The sequence below is a fragment of the Ischnura elegans genome, chromosome X, assembly GCF_921293095.1.
Source record: "Ischnura elegans chromosome X, ioIscEleg1.1, whole genome shotgun sequence".
In the NCBI taxonomy this organism is placed as follows: Eukaryota; Metazoa; Arthropoda; class Insecta; order Odonata; family Coenagrionidae; genus Ischnura; species Ischnura elegans.
This window is the reverse complement of record NC_060259.1, coordinates 122,456,239-122,482,775: the sequence shown is the minus strand read 5'-3', so window position 1 is coordinate 122,482,775 and position 26,537 is coordinate 122,456,239. Positions and strand designations below refer to the sequence as shown.

At 38.3% G+C, this 26,537-nt stretch overlaps 1 long non-coding RNA gene across 3 annotated transcripts in view; it reads left to right on the top strand.

The window, feature by feature from the left end:
• The window catches only part of LOC124171514, a 60,269-nt gene that overhangs the window by 24,541 nt on the left and 9,191 nt on the right, over nucleotides 1–26,537 (top strand). For all 3 annotated transcript variants that reach the window (XR_006867793.1, XR_006867792.1, XR_006867794.1), the window contains exon 3: nucleotides 13,599–13,688. This is a non-coding gene — a long non-coding RNA (uncharacterized LOC124171514). The remainder of the gene's footprint in view (nucleotides 1–13,598; nucleotides 13,689–26,537) is intronic.

The window sequence follows — 26,537 nt, the reverse complement described above, 5'->3', positions numbered from 1 at the left end:
ATTGCTTATATTCATTTCCTTGTGCGCCCACATGGACATCATCACAGTCAATGTTGTTGAGAGGGCAAATTCCACTTTTAGCGATAGTGCCGAAATCATTGGGACTGCACGGAGGTATCTTTACGAATATGAATTTATGTCAACAGCCGCAGCCTCACTCCTTCGTGACTTTCGGCTCGCTTTGCCCGTTAGTGACGCGAGCGGCGACTTATGTAAGCCCAATGAAATGCGCGGTGGGCAAAAACACATTAATGGACCGAATGGGAAATCCTCTCGTGAAAATTTTAATTTTTTCTGTGGACGTACAGTGGCATAAAAAAGTATCCCAGCAGAGTCTGTGCCGCCACCATCGCTTTGTGGGAGAATGGATGAATAATGAGGCGAAAGGCGATTAAATAATCATCATTTTTCAAAGTGACTCCACGATCAAACGAATTCTTAACGCGATTTAATTTTTCCAAGGGCTCCTTGCACTTACAAATACATGAAATGTCCACGTAATCCATGAAGTTTCCCTCTCTAACGGTGTATAATCTTTGGAAAGATACGAGGGAAATTCAATTACGGTCTTATTTAAGCCACCAAGGTCGTGACGGTTAATTTGCCTGCCTCGAGCCGAGGCTCGAACGTATTTCGTACGGCTCACCAGAATGTTAGCTCATTCGATATCCTTATCTGTTGTGCCTTCCTTTTTCCTCTATCTCCCTCTAAACCTCCTTTCCTTTTCCTCTTCGAAGCTACTCTGGCTTTCGTCCTCGAATTCTCTGAATGCCCACCTCCACCTCCTCATTTCCTCGTCTCTTATAATTTACTGCATGAATATTCGCTAGACGTAATCTGCAAGGCAGCAATGGTGAGGGGCGATTTTGAGCATCATGAATTTCTCTAAACACCTAAATAAATCATCACTTTAAAATGTTTTAGTAACTTACGTTACTTGCGACTTAAAATGTTTCCTACTCACATTTGCTACAAATTTAAATGACGAAACACAATTTTCCGAAGTAAATTTCATAAATCGTAAAAAATAAAATTTTATTTTTTCTTAGGGAGTGGCCAAAACAAACAAAAAGGACTTTATTTTTCTTTGGTTTGATACATCGCTTTCTTTTAAATTCCTCTGCAAACCAATTTTTTTATTGAAACAATTCATGGCGTTTATTGCTGTCAAATTACTTTAGGCAATATTTAAGAGCCAAAGAAAATATCTAAATTAACGTGGACAAAAAAATCGAAGCACGAAAAACATACTCCAATGAATTCACACTTCACTTGGGACTATATCTCTTCCTTTAATTAAATTCGAAATCTTGACAGCATTTCGATGTATTATATATTAGCGTCAACATCTCCGGCTGTACACCCAGGTGTACATAATACAACTCTTCTTCGATTTGTAATGCTTCATTACACTCCTTGCTGCGTTTCTTCCAGTAGTACGCAGTACTTCTATTCATCTTTCGCTATGTTTCCGCTAACGTTAAGCTAGCTATCGCTACTGCCTCCAACATACCGACTACTTTTCTCTTCTCGCCTGTTTACAAAGGTATCTCAAAGGAAGATAGGAAGCATATCCTTCTTGATCCAAAGAAAAATGCGTTCTGGAGATGTGCTCGTCAGTTCTTCCAGAAAAGCTAAAACTTCTTCAAAGTCAACTGCATTCAAATGCGTGGCCCATCTAATCTGCGAGTTGACTGTCTTGCTTATCTCAAGTGAGAGCTTGCTATGGCCTGTAGTGATTTTTGTCGTTTCGTTGAGATATGCGAAGGAAAATTCAGAGTAGCTTTCCGTACGTGCGCGCGTGATGCCGTGGAATGCGCCTCAATTCTACGGAGTTCATCGCGAGTCATGCTGTGGGTTGCGGGAGACTCAGTGGTCGGTCGCGTATTTGGACGACGAAGAAAGGAAATGATTTGCCTTGTTTGAATTTCCTTCACTGACCAGAGAATAACAACCCATTGGAAAGGAAACAGACTCTCCCGTTGAGCTATAGTGGTGGCGCGAACTTTGTTGGGGTACTTCTTAGTACAGAGGCGGAAAAGTTAACGCAGAGCACATTTTATTCTGAAAGGGAATCTCAGCTCAGGAATCCTTGAAGACGATCACGCAGTGGGCTGAAATCGAAAAAAAGCTGGTCAAAACCTTAAAATCGATTTTTTTGAGTGCGGAATTTGAAACTTTACACAGTTGTTGTCAACACATAAGTGCATTTTTTGACGCAAGCTAGATAAATTTAAATTTAAACAAACTAGACATTTGGATAAATTTTCAAACAAATTAGTTGGCCTCAAATTTGAACAATTTTCGCAAAAATTGCCATCATTGAAATATTTTTCGAAATTCAGAATGTTAAAACTAATGCTACACCTTCTGTAGTGATTCAATACAAACAAAAACTTATAATTTTATTATGCGATTTATTGTTGTTAATTCTTGGCAAATTTCACGACTCAGTTGTATTATTTGTGGCCGATACGATACAAAATATTGGACCGTCTTTTGTCGAAATTTTGTGTTCGTTTAGGATTATAAAAAAAAGGATCACCGAGTTACCGTGAGATATTTACACCACATATACAAAAAAACCTATAGAGTATAATAACAAAAGTAGAATTGCGACCACCTGCGACGCTGAAATTAAAATTGGTTTTTCGAACGTTCGGCACAGTTCGCAGCTCGCTGTTGGCCACGGGGAATATCGTGATCGACAGATGTTGGACCTTTAATCTTTTAAATTAGATTAATTGTATACAAGCTATATTATATTGGTACCACATTTAATTTCCATTTCATACAACCTTATTTCTTCACTTTCTTGCGATATTTATCGTCGAAATGATACAAAATGGTGGACCCTGTTTTCTGTCGAAATTTGGTGTTCATGTGCAATTATAAAAAAAGGATCACCGAGTTACCGTGAGATATTTACACCACATATACAACAAAACCTATAGAGTATGATACCAAAGGGGAATTGCGACCACCTGCGACGCCGAAATAAAGATCGATATTTCTAACGTGCGGCGATATTTCTGCGGCGGACGTTGGGAAGTGAATCTTTTAGCAAGTGAATTGTGTATAAGATATAATTTATTTAGGGTCACATTTATTTTACATTTCTTATAACCTAATTTCTTCGCTGTCTTGCGATATTTATAGTTGATTCGATACAAATTGACAAATTGGAGGACTCTGTTTTTCGTCGAAATTTTGTGTTCACGTACGATTATAAAAGAAAGGATCTCCGAGTTACCTCGAGATATTTAAGTTAAAATTACATCAAACGTTTTAGAGTGTCCATCCAAAAAAATCAACAACTAACGTTAGTATCACGCAAAATAAAAATCGATGTTTTGCCGCGCGCGCAGTCCGCCGCAGCCCCTGATAGTATGGAAAGCCGGACGCGGCTAATGATAGGGTTGTTCACCAATTTTTTTTACTGTTGTAAATGAAAGTACACACCGAGGGGATACTGGCGGCAGTTTCAGCGCTTTTTTATTAAAAAATTTAACCCTTAAAAGGCTAAGCAAAAAGTGTGGAATACGAGGGTCGGCTCAAACGCTCCGAGAGGGCACGATGGTTGCCGAAGGCATGCTGACGTCACACACAGCGAACTTCTCGCGGAACCCGTTAATCCCGTCAACAAACCTGTGATCCTTCGTCTGCGAAAAAATAACGAGGGTGAAAATGGAGGGAATTAGGAAGAAGGCGTGTATATATATTGCTTTTTACCGCTTTGTAAATCGACCACAATGAGAAATCCGGGAGAACGTTTTAATGCAATGCCCCTTAATTCTCGTGTGCGAAGGAAATTGTTTACTGCAGCAAGGCGAGATGACCAAAAATCAGCGGAAAAACATCGTATTATTGCTGTGCATATCATTTTAATGTTAGTTTTATATGTATGTTAAATTCCATTTTTATATATTAGAACGTCAGTTAATGTGATATACTGTTTTACTTGCGGTCTTCCTAAATAAGTCGAACGGATTTCGATCGAAAACAATTTTTATTGAATCATTTGAAGGAAAATAATTTACGAAAGATTAAGAATAATGTTTATACTACTATTCAATGATCACCGAAGTTAATTGATGCCAACTTAGTCTTAGATTTAGTACACCAGAGATTGCCATACAGTCGCCAAACATAATTTTTGTTGATGAAATATTCTCGAGCACATACTCAGCTGGCAGTTTTGGAGTTGGTGGAAACAATAATATAATTGACTTAATAATGAAGTTACCGCAAGAGGTACTTAGGAATACCTAAAGATCCAATGTACGTCATTGATTTGCTCTTTGGAATATTTAAGTTAGCTATCAGAGACATTTTTATCACCATCATCAAAATTAAAATCAAATTGCAGCTTGGAGAAACCAATTCCAAATCAGTAAGACAAGAGTTTCTTCTACTATCCACATAACTTTATATCTTGTTTCAAATTACTTAAAAAATTTAATAATTTTTCCGAAGCATAACAAATTTGATCTACCTTTGTATTTTCAAGCCAATAGGGGTGTTAACCTCAAACGAAAATACCCATTTAAGTAGATGATAACGGTGAGTTTTGGCTAATAATTCACATTGGTGAAAAAAATTCTGCAATAGGTGCATTACATTTTCTTTAGTGCTCCGTTGAAATTTGTGCGCCTTTGAAACGGCCTGTTTCGGCGGGAAGTCAGGATCGAATGGCTGTGACGTCACACACAGCTACCTCGCTGACTACACGCTTTCGGTGAACGCCGTATTCCGAGCCGTGCTTGAATTTGTGGATGCCGTGGTGAGAAATGCCTTCGGATTGTGATTTTGTGAGGGCTAATTCTGTGCCTAATATGAGTGCTCTGGTGCTCATTTTTCATCATTAATAAATAGAGGGCAAGGCAAGAAAAATATCTAAATACGCAGCAATGACATTTTTAGCGCTCCGGAAATTCAAGGAGTCAAGCGGGCAAGTTAGGAGTCAATGCATATTAATTATGATAGCACTGTTAAATATGTTAATCGTACTTATGAGTGTATTTTGTATCAAATACTTACTTTTGTTACGATTTACCCGGCCTTGGCTGGCTTCCGTTTTTATTCGAATTATCCCCTGTTAAACGCTGAAGTGGTCCTAGAGGTATGCATTTCATATTATATTAACAATCCCTGTCACACAACGCTCGTTTTTTTTTCAAGTTTTAAAGGCTTTTGATCATTTCTAGCCTATGGTGACTAAGGGGAACTAATATCGTAAAATAATCAATTTTGTTCGCCTCAGATTCGTCTTCATCGTAACATAGAATTGCGAATTGTTGCCAGTATTTATTCTTGCGAAGATTACTGAAAGACCTCTTGCACACGCACCGATTTTGGATAGCCAGTAGTATACCGGCCGATATTTTACCGGTGAAGCGCTGCTTGCACACACGCCGGATTTTTACAGGTCAAAAGATAAGTTACTTGGTTGTTGAGCCGGCGCCCGAGATCCGTAGTGGCAATGATCAGTAGCTAACCGACTTTTTACCGGTGCCGGTGCGCGGTCGGTCATTGTGCAAGCTTCCATGCCCTTCCATTGTTCACTATTGGAATGTGGACGGCCGTCCAAAATCGGCGTGTGCTAAGGGTCTAAGGGTTGATAACTATTTCAGCGCTGCCAGAGAAGAATACGGCGATTCTGCAGTTTGCTATATCCAACTTAAAAGAGAATAATATATACACTATGAAAGGGAGAGTTTGTCCTGAGCACGTTACTCGGGGGATGCCTGTATTTGTGTATCGTCGACGAAGTGCTTGAAGGTCATCCGTACGTGTTTCTTGAGTGATTTTTAAGTGGGTTTGTGAGTGGGTGGGTGAGTGGGTTTTGAGAACAGCTAAAAATATGATTTGTCTCCCATCGTTGGCAAGAGGAGATAGTGATCGAGTTTTCACGTCGTCTTAGCACTTGCCGCAAGAACATTGTAAAAGAATTTTCGGGACTGTGTCACCAAGATAGTAGAATATTTGTATGACTGTGCAATTTAACCGCAGATTGCCTAACCTTGCAGTTATCAGTGGCATGGTATTCATCGGAGATCCTTCAAGATATATTCCTTAATATTTCGTTTTTAAAGTTGAAATATACGCCTCTCCTTTGATGAAGTCAGCAAGTGCTGGTGATTGTTTAACTTCACCGCAAATGCTCGGGAATTCACTCGGAATTTTACCAGCCAAGACCTTTCGGTTTTTTTCTTAAATTCTCTCTCACCGACTGTTGACTTACACCACCTTAGCAATCATAACCCAGTAAACACGTATGACTCATGCATGAGGTCATAAAGAAGTCTGACGAATTTGTAGGACTCCTACAAAAGAGTCCCAAATGGCCTCATAATGATGTCTCCGTGAGGTCATATGCACTCGTATAGGAATTCTTTTCGCGGTCTCACACGACTCTGAAGGAGCTCAGTCAAGAGGTCTTAAAGGACTCCTATAACAGTTCCAATATGATATAGGCGCAAATGTGGCGCCTCCACGTGTGTGATAATGGAACTACCTGGAGAACCAGAAAAATTACCCACTTCGTAATAATTCTGATAGATGGCTTTGAAATAGCCTAATAAAACGCCGGGGCCCCTACTAGCCCATTAATTAAGATTTCAAAATACTTTACGCACCTTTATTTAAGAAAATTCTCCGATGACATAAGTACCCGACGTATCCAATTAAAATAAAGCAAAATAATACATTTAATGAGAACCATAGGTGGAAATACGGCAGAAAAACAAAATGGAATAGACAACTTCATGATATTTATAAATTTATTCTTCATAATATAAAGTCAATAAACAAACATCGCGAGTTTTTGAATTCTTTCTCTCTGCATACTTTACGCGGTCTCCGCTTGATACAGCCGCTGCCTCTCCGCTCTCTCCAAGGCGACACCTCTTGCTGATGTCGGGTTCCATTTCATAAGAGAGGCTGCCAAAAAAACATTGAACTTAAGTTTGTTGAGAGTTATGATTGATAACATGATAACATCAAATAAACCAGATTAAGACTATTTATCTCATTAGCAGTCCCTAAATACTCCCAGGGCCGGTTTTAGCACCGAAGATGACCGTTTTAACTTGGTTAATTTTAGGAGTAACCGAATTAGTGAACTACTTTTGATTAACTCTTACACTTAATTACATTCCTATTGCATTAGAATGCTCTTAGAAGTTAACTTAAATACATGGTGAACGTTATTTCTATGCTTTATCGTTCCATAAGTTACATTACGAAGTAAAATCAAGCAAATTATAAATCGGTTAGCACTTTTGTTTGTTTACGTCATGATTTTGAGAACTGAGAAGTTTATAAACTTCAATTATCTTAGGGAAAACTGTTTTGTGAACCCGAGATAATAAAAACATTGCTTGAACACGTACTAGACATGATCGAGATAGTGTATATTAGCGGAGATAATTTAAAATGCGATAACAGAAAATTTATAAGGATACGATGAATGAATGAAATCTCGGGGAAAAATTTCTGCTGTGTAAGTCATTTGGAACTGTCATCTATCTGCTTTGTACTACTGATTTGTATGTGCTTTTGAACTACTGTGGAATTGAAACACGGTACACAGCAGTTCATGACGTCTTAGCATCCTACCATGTCATCAACTCATTTGTAACATATTTTGAACTGCCTTGGATTTCCATTGGAAACTGCTATGGGACTCATTTGGATTTGAATTTGGAACCCGTATGTACCACTCGTTCATCCGTTTTGAAACTGATTTGTACCAGTTGGACACCCATTTGGAACTTATTTGTACACTATGCCACCTGCTTTGTTGCAGTTCAAGATGGCGTATTCAATTTTCTTGAAGTTAATTTTAGTCTGTTTCGGATATTTAGGCAAAATGACTATTACGAATGGAAGTGCGGCAGTGCCGCCATTTCACTATAGCTCCATTGCTTTGCAAAGCAATAGTCATAAACGAAAGACCTTCAAGCTCGACAAGCTTCACAAGTGTTTCATCAGTTTCATGTTTTCTTATAGGGGAGTGAGGGGTAAGTCACTTTGGTGGTCAAGAAAGTCCTTATCGAGAGCTTAATTCCGATCTTACGTGGTTGATGTGGATCATTCAGTGTCCATTTTTGAGTGAAATGCCTTCGTTTCTGGATATTTTTTCTTGAAAACCGTCATGTTAAATATCTGAAAATGCAATGGGAAATGCGAAAAAAGGCCTTTCCGGGTAATCGAACTTGTCAACCTCGACATTGAAATATATTTTCGAAGGAGGGATTCATGGCGAAAAAATTCAGCCCTAAAATACGGATCCAAATATGGACATAAACCATTTCCTAGGGATCGCGAAGACAATACATCGGTATGTTTTATCATAGAGTAAGTATATTATATACTTACTCTATGGTTTTATGTATATTAATCTATGCAAAATACTACTTTTCCGGTAACATCAAAGAACGAAAGCAATGAAAGAAAAGGTTGCAAATATGCCGTAAAATTCTCAATATTTATAATTGCGAAGTATACTTTGAAAGTATAGACATTGAATTTTTACGATAATAATATAGTTGGAAACGCAAAAAAAACGCGAGCGCTATGAATTTGTTATTGAATACCTTTATTATACGCAACCAAAATTCTCGGTACGTAGTGAAGATAATCTCGTCGCATTTCAAATCGGACCCAATAATACGATTAAGCCACAAGGAAAATAGAATAATTTTTAAACTAATTCGAGTGATTATTTGGTAGTTCCGTTTCTATTAACTGACTTGCGATTATTTCTTATTAAACCACGTATGCATTTTTATTGCATATATTAAAGAATTTTCGTTTTCTCGACCAAACGTATCAGACTGAACCTGGCCATGGTATGTTGGCGCGTAGAAGACAGTTCCAAAACAAATGATGACGTATATAAATCGCATGGATTTGTTCATAAAGAATTACAAACGTATGGAAAGCCGTTATACATTAATCTTCTCAGTACACAACAGTTACAATACGAATGATGACGCCCGGAAATCCTGTCATCTCGTTCAAAGGGAGTTCCAAATGAATTTTCACCGTACACAGCAGTTACAATACGAATGATGACGTCTGGAAATCCTGCCGAATCGTTCAAACGTAGTTCCAAATGAGTAGAAAGCAAATCCAAACGAACACACTCTGTACAAAGGAGTTCCAAAGGGGATCACAAATGAGTTACAAACGTCTTCATATTTCTAATTTTTGGTACAAATGAGTGAAAATGAGTTTCACAGCAGTTCCAATGCAGATTTTGGTGTTCCAAAGCAGTTTCAAAAGGCTTCCAAAGCAGTTACAAAGCAAAAATTTTTCCCTGAGATGAAACGTGAACAACAACAAAGGCACGTTACAGAACGTGTTCCACCTAAATATTTTACATGGATATATTTACCGATAATCAATGATAAGCATGAACTTAACCAGCTTTGAAAATAGTATTATTAATGGATTTTCTCATTAACAAGTGGATAAAGAATCGGACACATAAAATCATTGAAACTTACCTTCCAAGTCTCCGTGCACGTAACACATCATGATGTCCACAAGGTTCGTGCCAATCTCAGATCCGATGGAATCCTGATTCACGTTCGTAGACACAAGGAAAAACACGAGCAAGAACTAGGCCATGGAGTACACACGATATTAATCATAAACTAGACGTCTGAGCTCAAGGCAGTAGAATAACACGACAACACAATGGCGGACCTAGCGGAAAGTGGAAGTGTCAGCTTATTTAATAGAATCGGAGGGAGAAGTTTACGAAACCATCTCTTAATATAAAGAGTTAATTGAAGGAAGAAAAAATATTATACACGCAGAAATATATAATTACGATTGAAATTATAATTCATTAACATATACATGACTTGATTTTTCAGGCCTCGTGTGTGTGTGATCTTGAAGACCCCATGAAGTGTGAGGTCTTCAAGACTTCATGAAGTATGCGGTCTTTAAGACATCATTCATGTGACCTCATGAAGTGTGAGGTCTTAAAGGCCCTTTCATGTCTCTTAATGTGGAATCTTAAAGGAGTCCAACGTATGAGTTCATATAAGACCTCATTACGAATACTGTGTTGACTGGGAAAGGGAGGATTATCGAATAAATTAGTGTATTAACTATCATTATTCACCAACTTCGTTTATTACCTAAAATTTTCCATCATCGTAATAGTCGTAGGGGTAATCGCACCAGTCTTTGCCCATGCACCAATGAATGTCCGGCTGAAGTGAATCTTCTATGCAAAAAGATTTATACGTTTATTCCTCGTAGTAATTGGGTAAATTGGTTTCTTATAATATTACCCAATATATTCTCATTCTGTTTTTGAACGTCTGGAAGTTTATAACAACATTATTTTGATCTCCAAAACGAGTGCGTGGCATTTCAATGATCGAGAGGCATTTGAAAAGTCGATAAAGACAAGAGGTTACCAAGTATTTTCTTCGCCAAAATATTTACGCTGGTTACTAGGTGATAGCGTTGTTTGTATTTGATTGCTTGCTAATTGGAGCTCATTCAGGTATGTTTAATCTTAAAAATATATAATTATTACATTTAAAATTTGGCGGACACCTTACTGGTATCGGCTATAAGCGGAAATACCAGTAAATGCCCATTTCGATCATTTACTGGAACGCGTAGAAAACCAGTGAATGTCCCGATTTTTTGGGGGGTAGATATGATTGTTTACCACCAAACTTCTGGATCTTAATTTAGAATATTTTCGCTTTCTGTAGCATGGCGGAAGCAGTTAATAAGAAAAGGCCCTACTCAAGATTTCGATATACCGAAAAAGAATTGGAAAATGCAGTGGCAGCAGTACGGGCGGGATCACTGAGTGCAAATAAGGCTGCCAAGCAATATGCAGTTCCGAAGTCGACACTTCTCAATAAAATACATGAAAAGGTGCCCAGCCATAGAAAAATGGGACCCCAAAGTATTTTAATGGACCAAGAGGAGTCAAGAATTGAAAAGTGGATATTAGAAAAAGCTAAAATAGGCTACCCAGTACGTACTAACGATGTGAAAGATGCGGTGCAAAGGATTATGCAAGAAACTGGACGACAAAATCCATTCACGAATGACCGACCAGGAGTGAAATGGATGAAGCTTTTTCTTAAACGACATCCCCAAATAAGCTTCAGGTATGCACAAATACTATCAAAAGCTCGTGCAGCTGTTACTGAGGAAACATTAAGGACGTGGTTTTTCGAATTAAAATCGTTCCTAGTGGAAGAGGGCTGCGACGATATTCTATCCGATCCTGAGCGCATTTTTAATTTAGATGAAACGGGAGTCCAGCTGTGCCCAAAATCTGGCAAAGTCTTAGCGGAAAAGGGGACGAGAAATGTCTATGCAATTGAATCGGGTCAAGAGAAAAAGTCCATCACGGCTCTTTGTACCTTTTCCGCGTCTGGACAAGACATATCTCCGATGGTGGTATATCCTTACAAGAAAATCCCTCGAGATATAGCCGCATCAATGCCTGAAAATTTTGTTATTGGAAAAAGTGATAGTGGATGGATGACCAGTGCTACTTTTTATGAGTTCATTGCGAATGCCTTCAAACCTGAGCTAGAAGCAAAGGGGGTGAAATTCCCTGTTCTGTTGCTGTTTGATGGCCATAGTTCGCACATAAACTTAGACTTACATGATTTTTGTGTGAAAAACAAAATTATTTTATTCTGCTTGCCAGCGAACGCCTCTCATATTATGCAGCCATGTGATGTTGGCATATTCCGACCCCTCAAGAAAGCTTGGAAAGAAACGGTGATAAAACACACCCAAGAGTCCACAAAACCAATTACCAAAATAAATTTCGCTCCATTATTCAAGATAGCTTATGATTCAGCAATGAAACCCGATCTCATAAGAAAATCATTTGAAACTTGTGGTATTTTTCCGTTCAATCCAAACCGTCCAGATTACTCCAAGTGTATGTCGAACAGACACAGAACAATTGCTTATGCACCTGACCAAAATTCAATTGATAGTGCTGGTGAGGGAACCTCAGTCTTTAAAGAAATTGAAGCCGACATCCCACCAGATATTTTACAACTATTTCAAAATGCTGAAAAATCAGGGAAAAATCCTCCATCCCAAACAGTTTTGTACAACATCTGGAAGAAATTCAAACACAAGACGAATAGTTTAACTGAAATTACCCACCCACAGGAGCAACCCATTGATGACCCCACAACCAGGTCTTCGACTTATGATGACACGATTTTTGATAGCCTTAATAGTATCCCAATTGAAAATTATGAGAATCTCCAGAATAACGGCGAGATATCTCTTTCATGTAAGACAGGTGTGCTTGAGACCCTCATAATTGAGGAAAACCCGACACAAGTGATCTTCGAGGTTTTTCCAGAAAAGAACCAAGACTCCTTACTTTCGGCGGTTCCAAATTCCTCAAATGATGAATGTTATACCGACAATGAAGTGGCCCCCGTCGAATACAATTTGAAAAATGGTCTACATCAGCCTCAGAATTTCAATGTCCCGTGTCCAGATTCACCCGAAATAGACACTTATGAGACCTCAGAAGAAGAACTAACCCCTTTAGAATCTCGTTCGAATCAGGTAACTTTCAAGAAAAAAGAGTATGAGACAATTTGGAGCAAACACCTGAGTTTCCCACGCATTGCTACAAGTGACCGAAAAAGAAAAGCAAAGAATAAACCCATATATGCTATAACATCAAAACAGTTTAAAGAACTAAGAGAAGAGGAAATGCAAAAAGAGGCTGACGAAAAAGAGAGGAAAAGAATTCTCCAAGAAGAGCGCACAGCCAAGAGAAAGGAAAAGGACCAACAAACGAAAAGGAAATTGCAGGCCCGAGCAGAAGCTCTAGCTTTGAAAATTAAAATGCTAGAGGATAAAGAGAATGTCGAAAATTCCGTTCTCCATCTCCCCGAACCGAAACAGCCGAAGAGCACTAAAAGATCATGTAAGAACATTCAGCAAGAAATAGCCACCAAAAAACAAAAAAATAATTATTGACAATATCCAGATTTCATTCAGCAAACTTATGTATCAATACTTATCATAATATAATAATATCATGTTTTTTTAATTATTTAATAATTTTAAAATTAATCTTGAGTGGAAATTTTAAAGTTGGAATGATATACTTGTTGAATACTATTCGAAGCTGTTTGAACTTCTGAATAAAATGATTTAGTTCATGACTTAGTGATGATTTTCATTGGCTTGGACTTTCATTGGTACTACCTGTGGCCATTCACTGGATTTTGTGGACATTCACTGGGTTTTTTACGAGTATTTCCTTTCATCGCTGTACTTTTGATCGTTATCCATTTGCACTGAGAAGAAAGGTATTAATTTCACACATGAACCTTCAAGACTAAGAAAATTCTATACTGGGGCAATTAGACGACATTTCATTCGTCTAAAATCAAAATTTGTAATTTAACTTCTAAAGTGGACATTCACTGGTGCGATTACCCCTATGGTGCTGCGATAATATTTAAGAATTCAAATTTTATGCTTTTCGTACTCTCTGTTCGTGTAAACTATCAGCATTATGTTAATGTGTGTCTTTCTTTGGTTATTTTCAGTGCATCCATTCCATGTGAAATTTGTGGTGTGTCAGTTACACGAATGATATTTCTTGGAATTCTTCGGAGAGCGAGCCTGAGGAATAAATGGTAAGCTAATTTCAATTTTCATTATAACACAACATTTTATTATGTTATGCGCCAAATTGTTGCAATTGTTAATACTTCGCCTATACTTGAAATAAGAGATTTTTCACTTCGTCATATACTTAAGTGTAGATATAAACAATTTTTTTGGCTTCCTCCGCCCAGCATGGAGATTTTAAAAATTTCAAATTCCAGAAAAAATACCGTAAAAGATGCGTGGAAATTTGTGCGTTTAGGTTTCTTGGTGTTCTTAATTTCTTAATATATAGGCGACGACTAAAATTTAACTACACTTGTATATTTGTTATGGATATCAACGCCTTCTGAATACGCTTGACGAGTGATTCTTTGAGTATGTTGGCACTGGGTGAATTAGAAGATGGGTTCTCTTGGAACATTAAGACGTTTATGCCCCGATGCTACTTCTTATTGGTTTTCGACAACATTTAAATGTAATAATAGAATATTGATAGTGTTGTCTAGTAGAAACTGACGGAAAATATACTGAAATGAGCTCCATTCTTTGCAACGCCAACAGGTTTTAGATATTTCCTCGCGTTAGTATCTACACTATGGTTAAACTTATGGCTATGGCACCTAACTTAATTATTCAATTCTTCCGAATGCATCTAGATTGAAATCAGTTGAGAATTCTTTATATTTAAGCGATCCTTGCTATAGGTATTTGCGTGTTACAGCTAAATAATATAACCGCCTGTTTTTGAAGTTTAAAACACTTCGTATTGCGTTTAAACGCACTTTTTAAATTATAGCACTTCATTTTTTTCCAAAGATATTTAAACTGTTTTTTTTTCTGAAATTTTTTATTGAAAATAGGATTAAATAATTGTAACTTGCTAGCACACACGTTTGATTCCTGAATTTTGCGGAAGAGATAACTTGTCCATCAGAGTTATTGACGTGGTTATTTAGTCCTCTGAAAATGCTTTGGCAGTTCGAAAGACGGGTTTGTTTAGGTACAGTCACTTTCAAAAGTTTTAGGACAAAGTTTGTGGCGCCACTTCTGCTTCTCAAGAAAATTTAGTTTCCCTTACTCCATTTGTTTTCCTTGCTCACGCACTGCAAATATTTCGCTTCCATGTGAAGATATATGAACAAAGAGGGAGAAGTTACTTACTAAATTTTTCGTTTTGTTTTGATCTTTGATGGATTTAATGATTAATTTCGTGTGCATACTCTGTGCCCTTGCTCCGGTTTTCACTGCTGTTCCGATATTATGTATTATAAAGACCTCAACGTCAAAAGTCGTGGTGGCGTAGTGGAGTTGATGCAACGTCGTCATAGTAAATGTTGCTGGATCGATTCCCCTGATCGGAATTAAGATCTCAACTTTTTTTTTCCTTGGCTACTCCTTTTGTAATAAATAATGGGTTTCAAATAATTTAAATTCGCTGTAACCGTTAGATACTTTTTTTAAATGGTAACTGGTAATATACAAGTTAAGAGTTGGGCAAGGGTTGACGTATCCTTTTTATGGATTGCTAGTACACATTTTTGAACGTTAGGGATTTGCAAAAGGGGTATCCGTAACCCGACGGTAAGGGATGCATTCAAACCCAGCGTTGATATTCACTTAGTGATTTTAGATTGGCGATGAAGGGTCATACATAGCAGTTGATTATTGCATTAATTAGTTTAGAAAGCTGTTGATTATTATGATTTTCTGCAATGAGCTCCACACTTTTTCACCCGTCCCTTGAGACGGGTGATATGTGTGTCATTATATGACGTCCAACTTGACTTACATACAGCAAATAGCCTTTATAATCATCACATACTACTTCATTTGGGTTTTGCGTTGAATGTCTTTTCTAGTTTTCAATCAATGCAAAGATCCAACTAATTTGTCAGAACGGATTCATCCATGTAATCGGCGAGCTGATAGTGGAAACCTGTTGATGTTGTACCCTATTGCGAATGCACAATCTAGAATTTTATCCAATGAATTAGAAGAAGGCCTAAACAACCCGAAGAAATAAAAAATATCTTGAGAGACCTCTATCCCATCATCAGCGCAAACCAAAGTACTTCCAATCTCCTCCCTTCCCGCCCTTCTATCACCTACAGAAAGGCGCCCAACGTGCGCAAATATTCCGATCCATCCGCCCCTCTCTCCCCCGCACTGCCCCCCTATCTTCTCCCTCCTCAACATGCAACCGCCAAAGATGCAAGTGCTGCTTCTTGTTTCGCTCCACCTCCCCACCAGTCATCAACAAATCTTCCTCTTCTCCTTTTTCCTTTAAATACTTCCTTTAATTCCATCTGCCGACTATCCTACAATTTCTGCCCTGCCTACTACATTGGAGAATGCACCACGGCATTCTCGATTCGAATGAACAACCATCGCCTCTCCACCAAGTCCCCCTCATTCGTTGAACCAGTACTCCAACACAAAATAGTTCCTTCGAGCAGTGCTTTTCCCTTTCCTAAATCGAAATACTACCAGAAAATTTACCCAGCACACCTGGGTGGAAACAGCGTTCAAACCGCCAGGGCTAAACGTCGCTCAGTAGCCACCAGCCTATCCCTCCCCACCTCCATCTACCCCTTCAACCTCCCCCCCCCTAAACTCCACAGAAGACATCAGCAATCCTGTCTCACGCATTGAGAATGGTGGGTAACCCCAGAGAAACGTCTGAAAAACATTTTGTGAGTGTCCCTTTTTCAGTGTTTCTATGATATTTATTTATTTAATCGAAGTATATTTATATTCATAAAAAAGTCGTAAATCGTGTTAGTTACACTATTTGTAACTCGAGAACGGCTACATATGTTTGAACGATTTTCTAGATGAATAGAATTTTTTGGATTCGTATCAACCTCGAATAGCAGAATTAACATTTAAAAATAATATCAGTTCATGGAAGAAATTAATATGGATGCTAGGGGACATTTTTAGGAAAGTTCAAGTCGGTCATTCTACTTACTAAATGATCTGTTTTGTTTTTACCAATTTAATAAGTGAGCCTCATAAAAATGTTTGACTATCGGTAAAGGCCGTGTTCTTGTCGACGAATCGAGCGGATTTATTTCATATCCTCGGCATTTTTGCAATTTCGTTTCATCGAAAGATGAACTCCTCAACAAAGTGCTCTCGAACATGACTGATGAGCACAATAATCACAAATTTTAGAGCGAGCAAGCAATTTTGGCGGCTCAGGACAAAGATGTGGATTACTTCTTCGAAAGTTCGAAATTTGCAAATAATCGGTATTCTGCATTCACTCAAATCTATTGACTGTGTTACAAAAATAGATGAAGTCACCAACTATCCATCTGCATTTTTAAACTTCTTAGGTGTGACCAACGCAAAATGTACAGCAGAAGGTTGACTCGGTGGTCATGAACCTTTGAAACCTAAAATATGCAATGGAACATATTAGGTGATAAAAAACGATAATCAATGTGATTCACGCGGTTATATTCAAAGGAAAATTCGAAGATGAGGATATTCTCATTCCAAGGATTCCCATGATCCCATCTGATATGCCCTAAGAGTTCAAATAAATTCAAATTTCGGATTCGTGCTTCATTCGCGATGATGATTAGCTAATTCCTATGTCAACCGTTGAGTGTTTGTAGTCTGAATTTAGGAAATCCATGTTTTTCTCATGAACAATTATATGTGTCATGTTCAGTGTTGGTAAACTATTCGCTTCATTTGTTCGTGCGTCTAATAACAAAGCAAAAACTGTTGTATATCAGAAGGTGCTAGTGCAGAATAAACCCAAATGTGTAGTGTACACTCGGGTTCGTTTACTTACGGGGCACGTTTACGGAGTGCACTTTTACCAAACCGAGTTATAAATGGCTCGCCACAATTTGGACTTTATTAACTGCTTCATAAAACCACAATGTCTAAATTTTGATAAGTTAAAACATAAAAATTAGAAAATTCACAGAAAGAAATTCTGCGTAACATGCCCTGGTCAACCCTATGTAGATAGAGAAAATGCCTTTCTGACAAGCAATTGTAATACTAATTGTTGTAGTTTTATTAAATGTTTTCCTTACGGTATTATAATAAGTCAAAAATGATTCAAATCGGTTCCGCCGCTCATTATTTATAAATGCTATAACCAAAATGTTCATTGTGAAATATGATTTTACACTTTCTCGGCGAATAATGTGGGTAAACTCTTCTCGGGATTCCCACCGGGTTAATGTTTTTATAACGGCCAACGTTTCAAGTACCGTCTCGGCACTCATCATCAGGGCGGAATGTTGATTTATTTCAAATAAATGTCGCGCACCGAAAATACCACCGATCAGTTCATTTCTCGAGCGACGACCGACTGTCAACAATATATTTCCCTCAGCCAAACTGCACACTCCTCGCAACAATCCCGCACACATAATTAAACAATATCCCCAGCGTGCCATTACAACAATATATCTCATCAATTCACCAATAGTTCTGTATTATCCTCCCAAACACATTCAAATAATCTTAACAAAATAATCTTCACAAAGACTCCAAGTCTCCCTTTAAAATGCGAAAATACTCATTGACTAGCTGTTAAAGTATGCGGCTTCTACCACAATTGTAATTCGAATTCGATAAAATTTCAAAATTGAATAAAATGATGGTAATTAAGCGTAGTTTATATTTAATTTTTATTGTTTTCCCTTTTATCATATTAGAGATTTTACGTAGCAGTTGTATACCGTGCAGAATGTATTCAGGGAGCTCACTAATACGCTGGGCTATAGATTCTTTAAAGCTCAAACGGCAAATCTGATCCCACCACTTAAAAAAACGAAAATATAATTTAAAAATCGTTATTAATTGACATGCGGTAGAGTTTATCTGCTAAAAAGTATGGGGAAAACACCAAAAATTGGGTTTTTTCAAATTTTGAAGATTTTCCGGAGTAAAAATGGCAAATCTAACACGGCCATTCAAAAGAACAATAAAAAATACACAAAAAATGATTTTTTAAAAGTTTGCCAAATATTACTAACATAACCTAAAAATTCATGAAAAAATTAAAATAATTTTCATAAACTCAATTTTGACCCAAAAAGTATGAAAAAAATCAGGGTGTATTTGGGCATAAAAATATACTTTCATGAATTTTTTCAGATTTTTTAAAGCAAAGAATCGCTCAGGAAAAATGTTTTTCGAAAAAACACGTTTTTTACGATAAAAGGACCGTGGGACCACCTAGGCATCTAAAAATTTCGCTGAAGGGGTTTCTAAATATTTACTTTCGAGTGCATAATCCTAAATAAGATTTCAGCCCAGTGCAGATTTTACCATCTTAACCCGCTATAGCCTTTGATTGACGACACAATTTTTCGAGGTAAATTCCATAACTCGCAAAACAAAATTAACATTTTATTTATTCCTAACTAGTGGCAAAAAAAAATTTTATTTTCTGCAATTATATAACTCACTTTCCTTCCATTTTTTGAAAACCAATTTCGTAATATTAAATCAATGCTCGACATATTGATGTCAAATTATTTTTTACAGTATTTAAGGGTCAAATAAAATATCTCAGTTAATGCGGAAAAAAATGAAGAACGAAAAATATACTCCATTGAATTCACACTTCACTTGGGACAATATCTCTCCTTTTATTAAATTTGAAATCTCAGCAGCATTTCGATTTATTATCTGCAAGCAAAAACATCTCAGGTTGTACACCTAGGTCCTAATCGGTCACTTCTCAGGTGGATGTCTTCTACGATTTTTCAATGCCTCTGTTGCGTTTCTCAGAGTAGTACACGGTGCTTCAATTTTTATTCATCCTTAGCTACGTTTCCGCTATGAATAAGCCTGCCTCCAACAAGCTGACTTCTTTTCCCCCTTTCGCCTGCTGACAAAGGCATCTTAAATCAAGATAGGAACATATCATTCTCGATCGAAAGAAAAACGCGTTCTGGCAATGTGCTCGTCAGTCATTCCGGAAAAACGTCTTCAAAATCAACTGCATTCAAATAAGTGGCCCTTCGAATCATCTCTTTACTGTCTTGTATACCTTAAAAGAAACCTTGCTATAGCCCGTAGTGATTTTTGCCGTTTCGTTGAGATAGGCGAAGGAAAATTCAGAGTAGCGTTCCCAATGTGCGCACATGATGCCGTCGAATGCGCCTCCATGCTACGGAGTTCATCGCGAGTCATGCTCTGGCTTGGGGAGACTCGGTGATCGGTGCGTATTTGGACGGCGGAGAAAGGAAATGGTTTGCCTTGTTTGAATTTCCCTCACTGAGTTATGTAGATGCAGATCCGCAAGTACAATATTAAATAAAACTATCTAATAAAAAATAAAACTATTTAATTAAAATCAACCATTTCTACTTCGCAGATTACCTTCCTTGATGTCAATATCTCTCTCGTCAACAACAAATTCCTCACCTCTGTCCATGTAAAACCCACGAATAAGCAGCAGTACCTTCATTTTAGCAGTTGTCATCCTTCCCACACTAAACGCTCCCTTCCCTATTCCCTTTCCATTCGAGGCCACCGTATTTGTAATAATCCTGATGCCCTGAATAATTTTCTTCACAGCCTTCACCGTTCCCTCATCCATAGAGGCTACCCAGAGTCCCTCCTGTATAAAAAAATTCTCAAACACCCCCCCTCCCCCCAGCAAACTGCCCCGCTGAACCATGCAATAGAAGCAAACCACGTGACCTTACCCTCTGCACCACTTACTTTCCTGGAATACAATCCCTGCAATCTATCCTCAAAGACCTCTTCCCTATTCTAAAAAATAATAAGTCGACAGCCAATCTTTTTCCCAAACCCCCTACTGTCACATTCAGACGACCTGCTAACCTTTCAAATTTATTCCGCTCAACTAACCCCTTACAGAAGTCACCCACTACTTCGCCCTGTGGTCATCCTAGATGCAAAACCTCCCAAATTTTTGCCCCTCCTTCTATCCCTAGTCATCTTGTCACCTGTCTACCACCACCCCTTTGCGGCCTCCTGTACTTCCAAGAATGGAGTTTACCTCATTCAATGCCAACACTGTCCCTCCTTTTATATAGGCAAATCCTCAACCCCCCTTAACCTAAAAATCAATAACCACAGGGCATCGTGCACTTCCTCTCACTTTGCGTCCCTCCCAGTGGCGAAACATGCGGCCACTCATCGGCGTCAATTCAATGATTGCTACAATGTACCTATCAGTTTTGGCCTCCCTTCCCCCCACAGACCACCCACTCAAACTTAATTCCATTGAATTGACGCACATATGGCTATTCAAAGCATTTCTTCCTCCTGGCTTAAATATCAATCGATAATCCCTTAATTGCCTCAACACACTCTTTCCCCCCTCTTTGGACCCTACCTCCCCACTATTTCCCCTTCCCTCAGCTATCCTTTACCTACAGTCTCTTACCTAACTCTGAGGAAGGTGGTAATACGCCACCGAAAATTTAGTACTAACTGTGAGTGTTTTTTATCCTTTTTTTTAGTGTGTTCTATGATTCTTCCCAACCTAGGGTTTTTTACAATATTAAAGAAAATAGTGTACGAGGGTTAAAACTCTCACTCTGCCAAATACATTTGCGGTCTCCACCAGAATTTCGGATACGCTCATACACGTGGTCAAGCTAAAAAGTGGAGTGGGGGAAGAGAAAGGATTATTTTACTTTTCCCCTCCCATCACAAAATTTCGGCGTTGCAAATCTCTGGAGGCAATCGGCGTTAATTTTATCACTTTTCATAAAATACTTATTTTTCATCGTAGAATCTCGATCAAAAGACGAATTTAATCGCTCAACCGCGAGGAATATGATTAGCGCCTTTATTTACCGCTAAGTATTGGAATTAAAAAAGCAAAAAATTTACTACAACAGGTGATATCTGTAGGGGTGAGCTCGTGCTGTTATGGCAGTCTCCAGAGGTCCCGGATAACCTCTGGGTGACCGAGGAAAGGGTTCGCAAAAGGGTCGCGCTCGACCATTGTTTGGGTCCAGTATACCTGGCTGGATCTTGGTCCTCCCAAACTACTACGAATCTACGATTTTTCAAATTTAATTCAAACTGCCATGCATCGTATCATGCTTGGATAGCAGCTAGGTCATTCGTTAGTTCATCTATGTCTTTGCTGGAACGGATTTCTCTGTAAACTACAGCCTCCTCTGCAAATAATCGTAGCTTACTGTGGACTATATCACCAGTGTCTTTCACATAGAGAAGGAATAGGAGTGGGCCTATGGCACTACCGTGAGGGACGCCAGAAGTGACTCCAACCTCGTTGGAGACTTCACCGTCCAATACTACTTACTCTCTGCAAGCGGTCGCTCAAAAGTTCTCTTATCCAGGAAATGACATCTTCATCTAGGCCGTAAGGCTTCAGTTTCATTATCATTTTTCCGTGGGGTTCATTGTCAATACCTTTTTTGAAATCGAGATCGATCGCTTCTAATTGAATGTTGTCCTCTTCGGAGACTAAAGTATCAGGGCGAAAAGCACTCACTGGGTTTCGCATGGTCTACTTTTCCTGAATCCATGTTGAGTTCTCATTAACAGTTTTGCGCATCTAGGTGTTTCATTGCTGAGCTGTCTACGATATTTCGAAGGACTTGGCATGAGATGGACGTTAAAGATATCGGTCCGAATTTAGATGGCTCTTCCTTGCCTCCACTTTTGAATATTGGCGTTACATTAGAAATTTTCCAGTCATTAAGTACTTTGTGTTGCTCGATGGATTTACTGAATATTAACTGCAAATATGGAACGACATCTGAGGAAAGTTCTTTGTACACGCGAGAAGGGATTTCGTCGGGTTCAGGTGATTTATTTAGACTGAGCGATTTCAATATATTTTCTATTCCGTGCGTACTAATGCCAATAGGCGGCATCTTTCCTATGCAGAGATTGACCACTTTCTAGGATGAGTTATCAGAAGTTTCGGTGACCACGCTCTTGAAGTAGGAATATAATGAATTTTCTTTATCGGAACTTGTCAACTTATCTCCATTATCGTTTCTCAACGAACATACGGTAGATCTTTTACCTTGAACTTCCTTAAAATGAGACCATAATCCTTTTGGGATATCCCTTAACTGATCTACTTGTGTTTTTCCTTTGAAAATTGCTGAATGCATTCCTGAACGCTTCCTTCGTGGCGGAATTAAAAAAAAAACTATTTTTTAATTATACCACGCGTTCATTAGCGTGGTGGCAGTTCATTTTAGTATGTCACGCTCTTTTTCGCCTCAATGATTTTCTCATTTCCGCGTCATACCATCTCGGTCGCTATCTTCTTTTTTTTGGTTCACTAGGGATGTAGCTATTCACTTCCGAGGATACGAGCGAAAGAAGAGCTTTCCAAGTACCACCTACATTTAACTTTGATAATGATTCTTGAAACGCAGGTGAAGCATTTTTCAGATGACTCTTAAACCCATCAAAATCAGCTCTTTTAAAAATTAAAAGTTTAGGCTCTTTAAAAATTTCAGCGGTATTCAAAGAAGATTTTGCAGTTACTAACCTATGGTCACTAATTCATTCGACGGTGCTCATGTTTATTACCTGATGAGGTATATTTGTCGATATTATTCCAAGAATACTTTCTCCTCTATTTGGTGCGGATGCTATTTGAAACAATGAATCTGATGTAAAAGTGTGTACAAACGCCTCGGAAATCACTTTATCCCTCCCACCAGGAATGAATCTATGCGTCTCCCAATCTATAGAAGGTACAGTGGGATTAATTATTACAAAGAATGAAGCGATGCCACTTTCACCGCAGTTTGGAAACTAGTTTCAGCACTTTCTATGGTATCTGTGGGAGGGAATTTTGTCGGAGGGAAATAGGAAAATATTTCAGTCAGGTATTCTTCTCCATCAAGTCCTTTTTCGTATTACATAAATGTTCTATCGTTTTAAATAATATGTAGACACTCACGATACACCCTTTATTGATGGGCTCGGGTCGGTGAAGAAATTTGAAGGTTGGCACAGGAAGCAGCCTGCATCCTTTTCCTTCACGGCACCAAGAGCCGACGACGACGAACGCGGACGCGACCGAGTTACCGGACCTTGAGTCAAACTCCAGGAGCGTTTTTCAGATGACCCTTAAACCCATCAAAATCAGCTCTTCTAAAAATGAAAATTCTACGTACTAATCGCTCGAAGACATACGTATGTCCCGAGGCCGTAGTTATGGTCGATTTTGACTTATTGCCCGGCCATACGATTAGAGGAATAATCCTGCTGGAGTCTAACTCCAGGAGCAAATATCCCATCGAAATTAATATTAGCGGGTGGAATGCACTAAGGTAATTCACGTCCCCTCAGGCGTCGGGCCGTTGGAGTGTTTACTTTCGGGCTCCGGGACGAGGTTTTTTTCCTATCTTTAGAGTTATATTTGAACTCACCGTATACCTTTTCCTAGTGCGTGCCTTCATGGGTGAGTAGGTTTATACTGTGCGCGGTAGTGGCGGTAGATTCATGGGAGGGATCTAGTCCACAATAATCATACTTTTTCTCATTTTTTAAAAGACGCACTCTTACCATCAACATAATCTATGCGGGATATTCGGGGAGAAAAATTCTACACTAAATATTAGTTATGAGTAAGGTTATCCTCAGAGGTAATCCGCATTGGGCAATTCTTCACGTCATGTGAAGTAAATTTAAGAGTAGTAATGCCGGAAACTAAGGAAAAATCCATAACAATTAACCCAGGGAAATTATATGAAATTTTATGAGCACACCCAGTGTAATTTGCCCATCTTAACCACATTAGCGTAGATAAGGACCATCCGAAATTCAACCTTCAAAATATGACATTAACATTGTCGCAATTCATACTATTGCGTTATAAACAAGAGCGCTAAAATCTAGTACAAATTTCGAGACGCGGTTATGGTCATAGTGACAGAGAATCGACTTACGAAGGATATGTGAGACAGCGAAGTTTTTCCACTATTTAAAATCTACTATTGCGATGGGGAAGGTGGCGGAGTTTTTCTAGCAGTCAAATCACATTTATACATCGCCTCCCATGTATTAACAGACATTGAAATAGAAAGGGTATGGTGTACAATCAGACAGCGATTTGATATTATTTCACTATTAGAAAATAAAAAATCTGCATTTTATTTGAGACACAGTAGAAGTGTTATAATTATTCTGCGAGATTTCTATCTCCCACGCATAAATTTGGATTCTTGCTCTCTATAAAACCGTATTCAAGGAATAGAGAAATCTGCGAGATCTTATTAAACGGAAATCACTCAATTGCACAAGTAGTTGACATGTTCACGAGGGGAAATAAACTATTAGACTTTTAAGCAGAGAGCCGTACTAAGGTGATAAATCAAATCGATATCGTGGACGGTATATGTGATCACAAAGTAATATTTGCAGCCTTAAAAATTGGAATAGAGTCATCTGGAAAATCAAAACGGATAATTATTTCTTGGTATATTTGGGGGTTAAACAGAGAGGCACTAGGGAAGAGAATACACCACTAAGGCACTAGAGAAGTAACCATGAGTTACATAAAAATATTTATGGCGTCAAGCGCATTGCGAAAATATTTTCGGGCAAGAAAGTAAAAGAGAGTGCGATTAATGAAAAACTGCTACGTCCTGAACTATGTGCTCGATTTTAGCGCTCTTATTTTTAACGCAATTGCAATTAACTATGACCAAGTTAGTGACATATTTTGTAGATTGACTTTCGGTTTGATCTTTTACACGCTTTTGTGTATTTTTTTTACTTTAGAAGTGCTTTTTACATTTGGTTTAATTTTTCCCTGAGGAGTACGCATTTTGGAATGTTCATTATTTATTTTCCAGCATCACCGCATCTTAGTTTACTCTGATGTGAGCATTTCCGCAAAATTATTTTAACTTGTAGCTACTCGTAGCCTAGACTACGTTCGGTTTAATAACTTTTAGTCGTTTAAAAAAATTCAGTATCAACTTTTTCTTGAGTCGTCTGCATAGATTATGCTGATGTAAATAATATTATATTATTATGCTGATAAAAGCATATGCCCCTTTGAACGAGGAGATTCAATACTTTCAGGTGCTATAGTATAAATAATACTTTTTATGTTATTTTTAAAAGGTTTCACTTGATATTCTGATGCCCCATTTGTGGCAGTGTGATAAGGAGGAGAGAAAAAAGTTCTGGGCGGGCTGAGGTGATCGGCTGCCCTAGGGCACTCGATCCTAGCTAGGCTGGGGCTCATGATATAGGGTCCGTATCACGGGAGAACGCGGGTGTCCAACCCCGGAAAATTTTCAGAAACTGTATGCCGGGAAATGCATTTTGTCGCTTTTCTGGCTCTTAAAAACTAGATAATAGTTAACAAAATAAATATTTCGTGAGAGAAAATACTATGAAAAGTGAAAATTTCACAGCTTATGCAATTTAATAATGTGTTATGGCTCTATTATATATTTAGTGAATCCATTCCATGAAACTGCACTGGAATCTAAAAATACCTCCGTAATAACCTTTTCGAATAGCCCCTTAAAAAAGGCAGGATGTCTGTTTGTCTATCCACTATACATTTCCATACGACTCCACGGATTGCAACCAAAGTTTGTACGTTGGTGCATCTCATGCTCCCAAAGTGCGTAGTGCCACCTCGGTTTGTGCCTGACGCGTCCTTTACATCCTTTTCTCATTACCCTTTGTTATGTCACTGTATAGAACTTCTGTGGTTGGACATCCTGCCGGGTAGGCACACCTCTTGACACTCTCAATGACAAATATAGCTCATATGATTCAACACTTTACTATTACTCCTCTCCATGCAAACCTTTTTGCTGAGGTATGCATTCACACGATGCTTTTCGTCTAAAACACATTAGGGTACACATAAAGATCAATCTTGTCGAGCAGGG